At 35.2% G+C, this 13140-nt stretch overlaps 1 protein-coding gene across 5 annotated transcripts in view; it reads right to left on the minus strand.

Annotated features, from left to right (window-relative positions):
- FGF14 (fibroblast growth factor 14) overlaps positions 1-13140 on the minus strand; it is a 686118-nt gene that overhangs the window by 91920 nt on the left and 581058 nt on the right. The gene's annotated exons all lie outside the window — the stretch shown is intronic.

A 13140-nucleotide genomic window follows, 5' to 3' on the forward strand; every position in this document is an offset into this window, starting at 1 on the left:
ATGCAGCAAGAAGCCTTCACCAGACACCAAATGCCAGTGGCTTGATCTTGAACTTCCCAGCCCCTAGAATGGCAAAAAGTAAATTTCTGTTCTTTATCTATTATCCAGTCTCAGGTATTTTGTTATAGTAGCACAAACAGATGAAGACAGTCACCATTTACAATGCCCTTGGTATCTGAACCTCAAACAGTGTATGAGCAGGAAAAAATAGTGTTTCAAATTGACCCAGTACAAAGTGTTCCAGAAACAGATGTATTTAAAATTAAAATAAAGGCATCAGGTATTTGAATTGCATTACCTCTAATGGAAGTTAATGTAGGTAAATTCCTTCTTCAGAACATTCTGTTCACAGAGATACTTGTTCCTAAAACCATAATAACAACATACCTTTGACAGGGGATTTGAGGAACCAAAACAATCATCAGGCTTAATGCAAATGACCACTGAAAGTGGTAGAAAGCAGCAACAAACATTTTAAAGGGCAAAGGACCTAGTACTGACACAACTAAAGAATTCGTTCATTAAACAGTTTATTTCCATGTTGTAAGCTGTTGGATGAAATTATGGATGTTTCCACTTATTTAGAGGGAAATCAAGTTACTCTTACAGGCTCAGCAAGTGGACAGACAACTAAATATTTGCTACAAAAAGCATGGTTTCCAGAACAGAAGCATCTGCATCACCTGAGAGTTGGTTAGAAATGCAGAATCTCAGTTCCCATCCCACAACTACTGAATCAGAATCCCATTTTCACTAGACCCCCAGGTGATGCATGTGCACATTCAGGTTTAAGAAACCTTGTCCAAAGAACACTGGAGCTGAAAAAAAATGTTGGGGTGGGGGTAAAAGACTGTAGGAAGAAAGAGAATGTAACTGAAAAACATGAAATGAAATTATGCAAAAGCAGTTATGTGACCTTAAAAATGTATCTTCACAATTTTTAATAGCTTACTGTTTAACTTTACACCATAAAATTTACCTTTTAAGGGTAAAATTCAATGAGTTTTAATCAAGTTAGACAATCATGCAATCATAACCGCAATTCAGTTTTAGAACACTTTCATCATTCTTAAAAATTCCCTTTTGCCTCTTTGTAGCAAATCCTCACTTTCATCCCTACCCCCAAGTGACTGCTGACATGGTTTCTGAGTCTGTAATTGTGTCTTTTGTGGAAACTTCATATAAATGGAATCATATAATATTTAGTGTTTCATGCTTGGCTTCTTTCACCCAGCATAATGTTTTTGAGGTAAACCTACAGGGATCAGTGAGTAAGCATTTTATTCACGGATATGCCACATTTTATTTATTCATTCATCAAGTGATGGCTATTTGGGTTGTTTCTAGTGTTGGGCTTACTATGAATAATACAGCCATAAACATTTTCATATAAGTGTTTGTATTTCCACGATAGTTTTGAAAAGTATTAATTAGCAGTCAGATTTACAAGTAACATGTAAATAAAATAAGACAAAACAATAACAATAAAAGACTCAAAGAGACTTATTAGTACCCCTGATGGTTATTCTGGCAACAAGTATATGTGTGCCAACAAGGTGGGTATCTGTGCACGCGCAGAGGGAGCCTCGTGCTATCAAGTGGAAGAAAATGTTGTTCTGCAATTCCACAACAGGGTTAGAGGAAGAGTGAGCTTCCTGCTAGAACTGGATACTGATATCTGAGCTGGTGGAAAGAAAGTAAAGATGGGAGTCTACAGTAAGCATCCATGTTTTTGGTAAATTACAATAACTGGACTGGTGTGGGAGGAGTTAGGTGGAGGGTGGAGTGAGTGATTAAGCCTGGGAAACAAATGACAGGCAGAGGAGGAAAGGCACTCAAGAGGTAATGTTAAGATGAAAGGCTTACTCAGAGTGGTCAAGTATTGGGTCTTTAAAGAATGCTCATTGCCTGGGCAATATGGCACCTCCAAAGGGCTAATCACAGAGACCCTCCAAAAGGTCATTGATGCCTGCCTGGAATTCTTTCACGAAGCTGCAGCTACCAGGTACTTCAGGCTGCCCTAAACCTTATATTTTAAGAAGCACTGAAAACAAAAGAAGGGAGAAGAGTGGACTGGAGATACTTTGGCAAAAGGCAATATAAATGAAGCTAAGAGAGGGCTTCGTCATACCTCATCAGAGTGATCACCACTAGTGACTGCCTCCCTTCAATGACTTAAAAGGGATCTCCCCCTCAGCTCACCCAAGGTGCTAACTAGTTGCAGCTGGAAGAGGATGGTGTAGCCCATTGAAATAATACCCCCTCATGTAGATTTCTCCTAAGCACTTTATCAAGAAGTAACTTGGTGGTTCTGAGTGCCTGATTTGGCAAAAGTCAAGAATGACATGAGGAAGAAACTGAGGAGTGTAGTGCTGGCAGGTGGGTGATGGGTATGGGCAAGAGAAGGAATAAGCCCTCTTAGCTAGAGACAAGAGGAATTTCATCTGAATTAACAGTCAAATTCAAACTTTGGTCATTTTTTGGCATTATTGTGAAGGCTATTAAAAAGTTGGCTTACCTGAAGTCTAAAGGAAGATTTCAGGGTTAAATGTATTATTTAATGTTTCTCTCTCTGACTTTTGGAACTTCTTGCTCTCCCTCCCCTGCCAGCATGGTGAAAGAGAAGGATTAAAAATTCACCTAAAAGTGAAATTATGAAATTGGCTAACAAATAAGAAAATAGCCACTTATTCCCTAAAATATAATTATGTGGGTCACTGTTTTGATCTGTGATTTAATAAAACAAAATTATATGAAAAGCCCTACAGCTACAGAGATCTGAAAAAATTATCCGTCTTAAGCAGTAATTTACTTGGACTGGATACAAAAAGTTCAGCTCATCTTATCATGACTTTTGCATATTTTAATAAAAAATATGCCATTCTAATTCTTTATTAATACTCTTATGCCCTCATGCATAAATGCAATTTTATTATATAGATACCCGATTGTAAAATTCTAGGTTAACCAAAGGAGAAATCTAAAATATTGTTCATGATATTTATTTTTATCAGAAAATAAAATCATATGGCAGTAAATTTTAAAATAATTATCACTTTATTTCTACAACAGAAAGATTATCACTGTTACCAGTGGGAAATTTTCTCTATTGTAATGTTAAGCATAATTGTTACTTTGCTAAGCTCAAGTTTAAAAAATTCAATTTTGACTAATTTTTTATTCATTTCAAGGTTTTGAAAGCTAAGTAAAATAATTTTTTCTTCTTTCAAAAGAAACTTTTCAGGCCACACCTCACCTGCCTCTTCCTCTCCTCTTTAAATAATTTTGTGAGAGAATAAACAGAGCACACTTGTTGGATTGTTCTGAGAACTTAAGTAATTTCCAAAAATGTACATAAGTGAATCTACTGTTATTATCTCCCAGGATCATGGGGCCTGGTTTCTCAATGAACATCAGAATACTAGCAATGCTCAGGCTACATCTCCTTTATTTTATATAATCATTGCTTAAGAAGTGATTCCCTCTTTTTCCTTTTTTTTTCTCTTTAATACAAAGATGTGAAATTTGTCTTACAATTAATTAACAAAGAATCTTTAAATACCTGAAACAGCATGAAATAAAACACTGGATAAACCTTAAATACAAAATTTGCTCTAAAATGTAAACACTGATTACTTTTTTGAGACTTATCTTCAAATTTAAAAAAAAGGTGGCAGATTATTCAGAAAAGCAAAGCACAGTCAAATTGCATTTTTTCCTTTCTGTCCAATATGCCTTCAGGTACACAATTTCATCATCTCTAATGCTATTATTTGGTTTTGCAATATATTCTTTGAAAAGGCACTTAAATTAATCTTTTATTTTTCATTTTAATTCACGTTTTCTCCTTTACTGGTGAAAAGTTGGAGAAATAAAGAGGTTACATTCAGCCTCTGGAGTTCTGGGTGAAGGCGCTCTGCTAAGTGACACTGCCTGACTTTCTTCTCCGGACCTCAACAGCACTCAGGGTGCCTCTAGGATCTGGCTGCTGCACGAGTTCATACAAAACAGATAAAATGAATGAAATTTTCCTAGCAGTAGTAATAGTCTGAGAAACATTTCTACCCTTTTGTCTCATAAAGGATTGTCAAGTAAGTATGGTTCTGATGATGAAAACAAGAGAAAAATAGAGATTGTAAAAATATTAGTTACCATGTACGATTGTGTACAACAGAAGCGATCTAAACAAATTGTATGCCATCTCATTTGTCTTCACTCTCTCGGTTATTCATTCAGTCAAGATGCATCTAAGTGCTTACTATACATCTGAAACTGTATGCAAGACTCTTGGAAAGTCAAGGTGACTAAGACACAAACCATGACTTGGAGATGTTCTAACAGAGGGAGAAATACCTGCAGAAACATGAAACCTTCAGAAACTCAGTGAAGCTTGAATCCACTAAGAATATTCTGTGTCATACTGTCAGGAGTGAAAGATTCATTTTTGCTTCTCTTGTTATTTTCTTGAAACTTCTTTAGGTGGGAATATTTCTAGATCAAACTCAAACTCAGAAATTCTGATAAAGAAATCATTATCAACCATACTATATATTTTGCTATCAGTTTTGGCTCTTCCAAAGGACTTGAGCTTGGATGCTGCCAAAGCAGGTCCTCCCTGTGCCATGTAGGATATTTTGGGTAATATCCTACCTTCTAGCTTCTGCCAATCCTCCAGCTTTCTTATAACTGTGAAAGACCACTGAAAAGTATGTATATATGTGCTACAGTCAGTTGAAGCCAGACTGAAACCAATGGGGATTACCTGCACAACCATAACATAAATTTGAAATTCTTGTGGTTTTGGGGGGTAATACAACTATATGCTTTAGCATTTGAATGGTTTGGAGAACTCTACTAATAGATATTAATAGGTATCTTAAGCAGGATTACAACCTGCCAGTAATGTTTCCCAATAAATTATCTTTCTAATGATTCCAAAATGGCTTATAAGCTTTCAGAGAGTAACACAACTTAACCAACTTAAGATAAACAAAGGTCTATTTCACCAAAGTAGAACATGACCTTTAAAATGGCAATAATCCCTATGCAGAGCTAAGCCCACCCAAAATGATTTTAGTAATAGGATTTCCAGTTTTCCTGTTTTTCCCAACATTCATGCATCTATGCATTACATATCCATTACTCCTGGTCAAAAAATTACTCCTTTCATTATTTCTTCTGTTCCCTTACTGTGAAGCTTACCCCCCAGGCTACAGTCTGGGTGCTCTTGAGCAGTTACCAATTTAAAAAGGCAAAACTGACAACAGCCATTTGTTGAGCATTTTCTATATACCCAGTGCTTTGTACCCAGTCAATCGTCGTAACAAGCTTACAAGGTAGGGATTGTATATCCCAAAGTTAGAGTAGAGTAAACTAAAGCTCAGGGAGCTTGGAGAAGTCACTAATACCTCAGAACACTTAAATTAATTGAGGTCTTAAACATTAATTTGTGATAAATTAAATCTAAAGAAGGGCAGCAAGAAAACATGGAAAGGGAAAGGAGAGCAAAATAGTCAAGATTATTTTCTTCATAAGACAGTTATTTTTCTTATGAAAAGTAAAATATACTCAACTGAAAGTCCCAGAATGTGGCATGAATTAATCCAGAGATCCCTATGATAACCCTGTTAGCAGTGGGGCATCTTGCCCCGAAATTGGGTTCACAGACTCAATGTGAATAGGAGAGAAATGGACGCTTTAGTAAGGGGATAGCTATCTTCCATTATATTCTACCTATCAATGATGTAAAAGTAAACCTAAATTACAAATAAATAAAAATGAATTATATGGCACAATTTTGTACCTAAAATTTGAGGATGTGAAATTGAATCTTTCAAGTTACTTCAAAAATAACTGCATCATCAATCGTCAGCTTGGTTTTATTTCCAGCATCAGACAAGAAGATATTTCCTCTTTTCTAGCATTGATACTCTTTCATTCCCAAAGTTATTACAATATGGATTTTTAGAACAGTTTTGAAGATACATGATAAATCAAGTATATGTCTAATAATAAGAGAGAAAACATGTCTTGATGTCTCCTGTCTTGGGACTTTAAATCCTCACTTTTGCACAGCCATGCACTTCTCCCTCTGATGTTGAAGGAATCCCTGACGAATGTGACGGAAAGGTATTTCAGGGAACAGGCTGTGTAATTAGAAAAAAGGATGGTACATGAGCCTCAACATTACACTCATCATTTTTGTCATCTAAGATCCACAAGCTTTTGGAAAATCAGCTTTCCTAGCTATTTCTTGGCTGACAGCAGGTAAAAAGATTTAAGATGAGAATTAATTACACTGATATAAAGTTATCAAGGGACAAGCCTATGGGACTTGCTCGTTGGCCCCAAAGGATATAAAATGTCAGAGAAACAGTGGCAGCAATATATCAATTAACCAAACGTTTCTGATGTTTGACAAAACATATTATAGCAATAAATGATGCTGTGTTCTGTAATGAGATTGTACAAGGAAAAAAAACAGTTTTTCAGCAGATATGCTACTTAAAGCAAGATTTATTTATGCATATCACCAAGTGAATAGATTAGTCCTATATAATTTTAATAATTTTGTAATTAAGAGTGATGGAAAACAGATTAAAATAAAATAAACGTTGGTTGATAACAAAATTAAAATTGTGAAATCAGACTAAAATTAACACATCCAAGATGAAGACTAGCCTTTACATTCAGGTTGTGTTTCTGGGTTGAACGTGTGCAGCAAAGCCATAATTAACATTTAAGAAGGAAAGTTAATTTGAATTAAAGCAATATCATGTTCCTCATATAAATGCTTATCAAAATACAATTACATATATATTCATTTATGTAGATAGTATCTATGGCTATGCAAGGGGAATTGTGAAAAGCAACTTTGAAAGTGCTTTCTTAGGCTATGATTATACCCCCTTTTTTCTGCATTAGTGAAGTATAACTTACACATATTAAAGTGCCCAAGTATTACGCTTATAGCTACAGCTACAGTACACACCCACAACACACACACACACAACACACACACAGATACCAGATCAATAAATAGAACGTTTTTAGCACTGGAGATTCACTTGTGCTTCTTTTTAGTCCACAGTCTCCCCTGAGAGGTAACTACTATTCTGACTTCTATCATAGATTAGATTTTGCTTTTTATTTTTTGAGACGGAGTCTCGCTGTGGCCCAGGCTGGAGAGCAGTGGCGCAATCTCGGCTCACTGCAGGCTCCGCCCCCCGGGGTTCATGCCATTCTCCTGCCTCAGCCTCCCGAGTAGCTGGGACTATAGGTGCCCTCCACCACGCCCAGCTAATTTTTTTGTATTTTTAGTAGAGACGGGGTTTCACCGTGTTAGCCAGGATGGTCTCGATCTCCTGACCTCGTGATCCACCCACCTCGGCCTCCCAAAGTGCTGGGATTACAGGCGTGAGCCACCGTGCCTGGCCCAGATTTTGTTTTTTTAAATTTCACACAGATTGATCGTTCAGCATTTATTCTTTTGTGTCTGGCTTCGTTTTCTTCTTTTTATGTCTGTGAGACCCATCTGAGTTCTTGTGTGTATCAATAGTGTGTTAGTTTCACTGCTGTATAGTATTCTATCGTATGAATATGTTATAATTTATTTATCCATTCTACTACTGATGGAAATTTCAGTTGTTCCGGTTTGGGGGCCATTGTTCATAATGCTGTTATTAACATTATTTGTACATGAACTTTTAGTAGAAACATTTGTCTCTCTTGACTATATACCCAGGAGTGGACATGCTATGTTTCAATGTGTAAATATGTTTAACGTTAGTAGATTTTGCCAAAATGTTTTCCCAAATGGTTATACCAACTGACATCCCAATAGCAATATACGAGAGTTCTTTCTGTTCTACAACATAACCAGCATTCAGTATTCTCAGCCATTTTAATTTTAGCAATTCTGGTGGGAGTCTAATGGTATCACTTTGTGGTATTTTAATGAGTAATGATGCTGAACACCTTTTCATAAATTTCTTGGCTATCTGTGTATCTTCTTTTGTGAAGTGCTATTTCAATTTATTTGCCCATTTTTAAATAATTTGTCAGTCTTGTTTCTTGTTTCATAGAAATACTTTAAATATTCTGGGCATGAGTTCTTTGTCAGATATTAGAATTGCAGATATCATCCTTTCACTCTCACAATGCTGTCTTGTAATGAACAGTTCTCAATTTTAAGAAAGTTCAGTTGACCACTTTTTTTTAAAGTGAATAGTGCTTTTAATATGCTGTAGGAAAACTGTGTCTACTCTCTGGTCATTGAGATAGTCATTTGTGTTGTCTTTTAGAAACTTTTTGTTTGCCTTACTTTTTGCATTTAAGTTCCTACTTCAAATTTGTATGTACATATAATAGGTGGTAGGGATTATGGCTCCCTTCTTTCTCAAATAGATATGCTATTGATTAAGCACCTTTTTATGGAAAAGGCCATTCCACACCCACTGAATTGCAGTGGTGACTTTACCATAATTCAGGAAAATATACTAGTCTATTCCAATATTAAATTTTGTACCAAAAGCACAAACTGTCTTATTGCGACATCAGCTCTCAGTAAATCTTGAAATCTGTTGGTGTAAGTACTTCAAATTGTTTCTTCAATAACATTGAAATTTCCATATAAATTTTAAAATCAGCTTGTAAATTTCTACCAAAAAAAAACCTGCTGGGATTTTGACATGGATCCTAATAAATCTTTAGATTAATCTGAAGAGATATAACATCTTAACAGTATTGAGTCTTTCAATTCATGACCATGGCATGTTTGTACATATTTATGGAGTACATGTGATATTTTGATATGAGCATGCATTGTGTAACGATCAAATCAGGGCTAATTGGAATATTCATCACCTCAAACATTCATCATTTCTTTGTGTTGGGAACATTTCAAATCCACTCTTCTAGTTATTTCAAAGTATACAATAAATTATTTTAAGTATAGTCACCATATTGTGATACTGAAAACTAGGTCTAAATCCCACTACTTAACTATATTTTTGTATCTATTAACTAATCTCTCTTCATCCTTCTGTCCACAACTATCTTTCCCAGCCACTGGTAACCATCATTCTACTTTCTACCCACATTAGATTTTTTTTTAAGCTCCCACACATGTGTGACAACATATGATATTTGGGTTTCTGTGCAGGATTATTTCACTTAGTGTAATGTAGCATATGTCAAAATTTCATTCCTTTTTATGGCTAGATGATATTCCATTGTATGAATATGCTACATTTTGTGTATCCATTCATCCTTTCATGGACATTTGTATTGTTTCTACCTTTTGGCTATTATGAGTAAAGCTGCTATAAACATTTGTATAAAAGTTTTTGTGCCGATTTATGTTTGCATTTCTTTGGGTAAAAGTCTAGGAGTCGAATTGCTGGGTCATATGGCAATTCTGTTTAATTGAGGAATTGACAGACTGTTTTCAAAGGAGCTGTTCTTCGTGCTGTTATTCTACTCTCTCTCTCTGTATTTATATACACATACACAAAATAGTATATCCTATATATATTATAAATACATGTTTTGTATATATAATATATATTTTGTATATATTTACATATACACATATATCTTTATATATTTGTTTGTTTGTTTTGAGATGGAGTTTTGCTCTTGTTGCCCAGGCTGGAGTGCAATGGCGTGATCTCGGCTCACCACGACCACTGCCTCCCGGGTTCAAGCGATTCTCCTGGCTCAGCCTCTCCAGTAGCTAGGATTACAGGCATGCACCACCATGCCCAGCTAATTTTGTATTTTTAGTAGAGACAGGATTTCTCCATGTTGGTCAGGCTGGTCTCCAACTCCCGACCTTAGGTGATCCACCCACCTAGGCCTCCCAAAGTGCTGGGATTACAGGCGTGAGCCACTGCACCCAGCCTATCATTATATATTTATAAAGATATCTTATACAAGATATACTATGTATAGTATCTATAAAGATACATACTATATGTACATATATCTTTTATATATATAAAATAGTATCTATATTTAGTATATGTAATTTTCAGAAATATATTATAAATCCTATATGGCATTGTTACTCTTATTTTTCTTAAATAATCAATAATCAATTATAATATTTATGCACACATTTAACATATCTGGTGTTCTACATAATTCTATGTTCTGTTATATGCTTACATTTGATGAAGAATTTATTTTATTTTGAAGAATTTCCTAATAGTATATCTTGTAGGGAGTTGCTCGTGAAGAATTCACTCAGATATTACTTGTCCAAAGTACTTAAAATTGAATTGTGAGGGACACTTTTGCTTGATATAGAATTATAGACTGACTTCTTTTTTAATGCTTTAATGATTACTTTCTTTTTTTCTGCAGGATTCATACTTTCTTTTAGAAGGTCAGCTTAAATTTTATTGTTCATTCCTTGCAATTTTTTGGTTGCCTTTAGACATTCTTATTTGCTTGGTTTTCAACCGTTTGAATATGACGGGCTTATATTTAATTTGTGTGTGTGTGTGTCTGTGTGTACGTGTGTGCTTACCATTCTTGGGGTTCTCTGAGCTTGTTAATCACACTTCTTCTGTAAGTTTTTTCACCAGCTTGCTCAGCCACAGACTCTGCATTGATTACTTATTTGTTCTTTCTCTCCTTTCTTGAGATGATGTCTCTATTTTTGTTTGATTTTTTAAATCACTATGCCATTGTCATCTAAGGTAAATAAATATTTGGTATTAAAACTAAAATGACTGAAGGATTGAGATATGATTTTGGATTAAAAAATATTTGGTCTTAGTCAAGGTTTCCTGGCACACAGCTCCTAAAACCCTTGAAATCTACAAGATAATGTCTTTTTATGTGCATTTGAGATGACTGATGGCTGAAACCTCCTGAACAGTCTTAGGATGGGAGCTGGTTGCCAGAGGAACCGACCACGTGATTTGAGGATTCCAGGTTTCGGCCTCATTCCTAACCTCCAACTGAGGAGAGGGGCTGAAGGTTCAGTTGATCACTAATAATTTTAATCAATCATGCCTACAAAATGAAGCCTCCATGAAAACTTAAAAGCACGAGGTTTGGAGAGCTTCCGGGTTGCTGAATACATCCCCGTGCCAGGAGGGTAGCTGCCCCAGTTCCACAGGGACAGAAGCTCCTGCACTTGGATGCCTTCTGAACCTCACCTTATGTATCTCTTCATTTGGCTTTAATTTGCATCCTTTCAAATGTCCTTTGTAATAAATCAGCCATTGTTAGTAAAGCATTTCCCTGAGTTCTGTAAGCCACTCTAGCAAATGATGGAACCTGAGGAAGAGGTGGGAAGCCACAATTTATAGCTGGTCGGTCAGCAGTTCCAGAGGCCGGGACTTTCAATTAGCATCTAAAGTGGGAGGGAGTCTTGTGGGACTGAACCCTTAACCTGTGAGATCTGACACTAACTCCAGGCAGATAGTGTCTGAATTGAATTGAATCATAGGACTCCCATTGGTATCCAATGGAGAGTTGAAGTGTGTGAAGAAAATCACATCTGGTGTCAGAAGTAAAGATTCTTGAGAGTATACTAAGAGAAGAAATGGTTTGTTTCTTCCTATTACTCGAGGATTTCAACACAATTCTGAGTCTGTAACTTCTACTAAATTGCTATTCTTGAAATAGGAGGGCTATAAGAGAATACCATTAATTTTATCTCTACATTTTCAATCTTTGCCAATTATTAAGAAATCTAGAATAGACTGTGATACCTATCTTACCAGATAGTATGGTATAATAGTCATCACTATAGTTAGCATTACAGAAAAATCCACTCTGATATAAAGCATGCATACTGAATCAGATTTTGAGGTGTAAATATCATTAGAATGTATTATTTATCAAATAAAAAATAAAATCTAAATAAATATTTATCCATTATTTACAAAACCTAAAGTAGATGGGGCAGGGGCTATTAAAATACATCGAGATTCAAGTGTCTCAAGCTGTTTGTAAGGTGGTCATGCACTTAACTTGAGACAGTTCCACCCAAGACATAAATCACATTAGAAGTATCCCATGAGGATTGTAAGGGGGTTGAATTTGACATTTCCTGATATAAAGTTTTTGAAAATAAGGATGAAATCACATATATCCCTGAAAGATAATACAAGGAGTTCTCTAACATTGGTTTATAAGACCATGTCAATCTGTTATGCAATGTTTTTAATCATTTATTTGTAAGACACATCCTGTTTACCAAATTATAATTCAATTTATATACAATGCATATCTGTGTAACTTTTATCTATCATTTTAAGCCTCTATTGCCTTTGGAAGGGAAGTGGAATAGAAATTATGCATTTCAAAAATGAGAATTTTCTCTCACAGTTACAACATGCAGCCATAAATATATTCATCTTTTAGTCTTTCCTTTTCTACCATTCTCTCAATGTCTCCATAGTTAAATACCCTTTCGTTACTAAAACCCCCCGATACACAGAAACACCTAGCAATAAAGCTTTACCCTGAGGCACATTCTACAGAAATTTACGAGGCTGAGTATAATTTGATTCACTTATCTCAACCTATCACTAAATACCCACATTGACATTAATCAAATTTTGAGTAGACAGATCGTAAACGGATAACCAATGAAATAGCTATCCCAGTTAAATCTCAAATTGTATTAGTCAATTAATATTGACTTCAGAGAATTCATCACCTCAAACTTCCCATATCCCAAAGCTCTCGATTTGCTTTTCGTGAAAATGTAGTATGTGGAATGGAAAGTACACAGCACCATCTTAGATTTGCTTCTAATTAAAATAAATAGAAATGTCTTATATTCTTATATAGTAAAATCTATTAATTAGTAGTTGTACCTAAAATGGTGTACATAATTTGATGCCAGATAAATAGGCTGGATAATTGATATAACAAAAAATTTTAAATTATTCTAAATTTAGCTTACATTTAAAAATTAAGTATGAAATTTTTATGTAACAGACATCTGCAAATATTTTTACATACATATCATTCTAATGTATTGAGAATTGAATTGAGCAATGCAGAGTAGTGCTCACTGTGGCTTTTCTGACATGTAGGACTTCAAAATATTTAGCTTATGAAATAACCAATTGCCTCGGTAGTCACAGCAATAACTACTAGATAAAGACACTA

The sequence above is a fragment of the Nomascus leucogenys genome, chromosome 5 (genome assembly GCF_006542625.1).
Source record: "Nomascus leucogenys isolate Asia chromosome 5, Asia_NLE_v1, whole genome shotgun sequence".
Lineage (NCBI taxonomy): Eukaryota > Metazoa > Chordata > Mammalia > Primates > Hylobatidae > Nomascus > Nomascus leucogenys.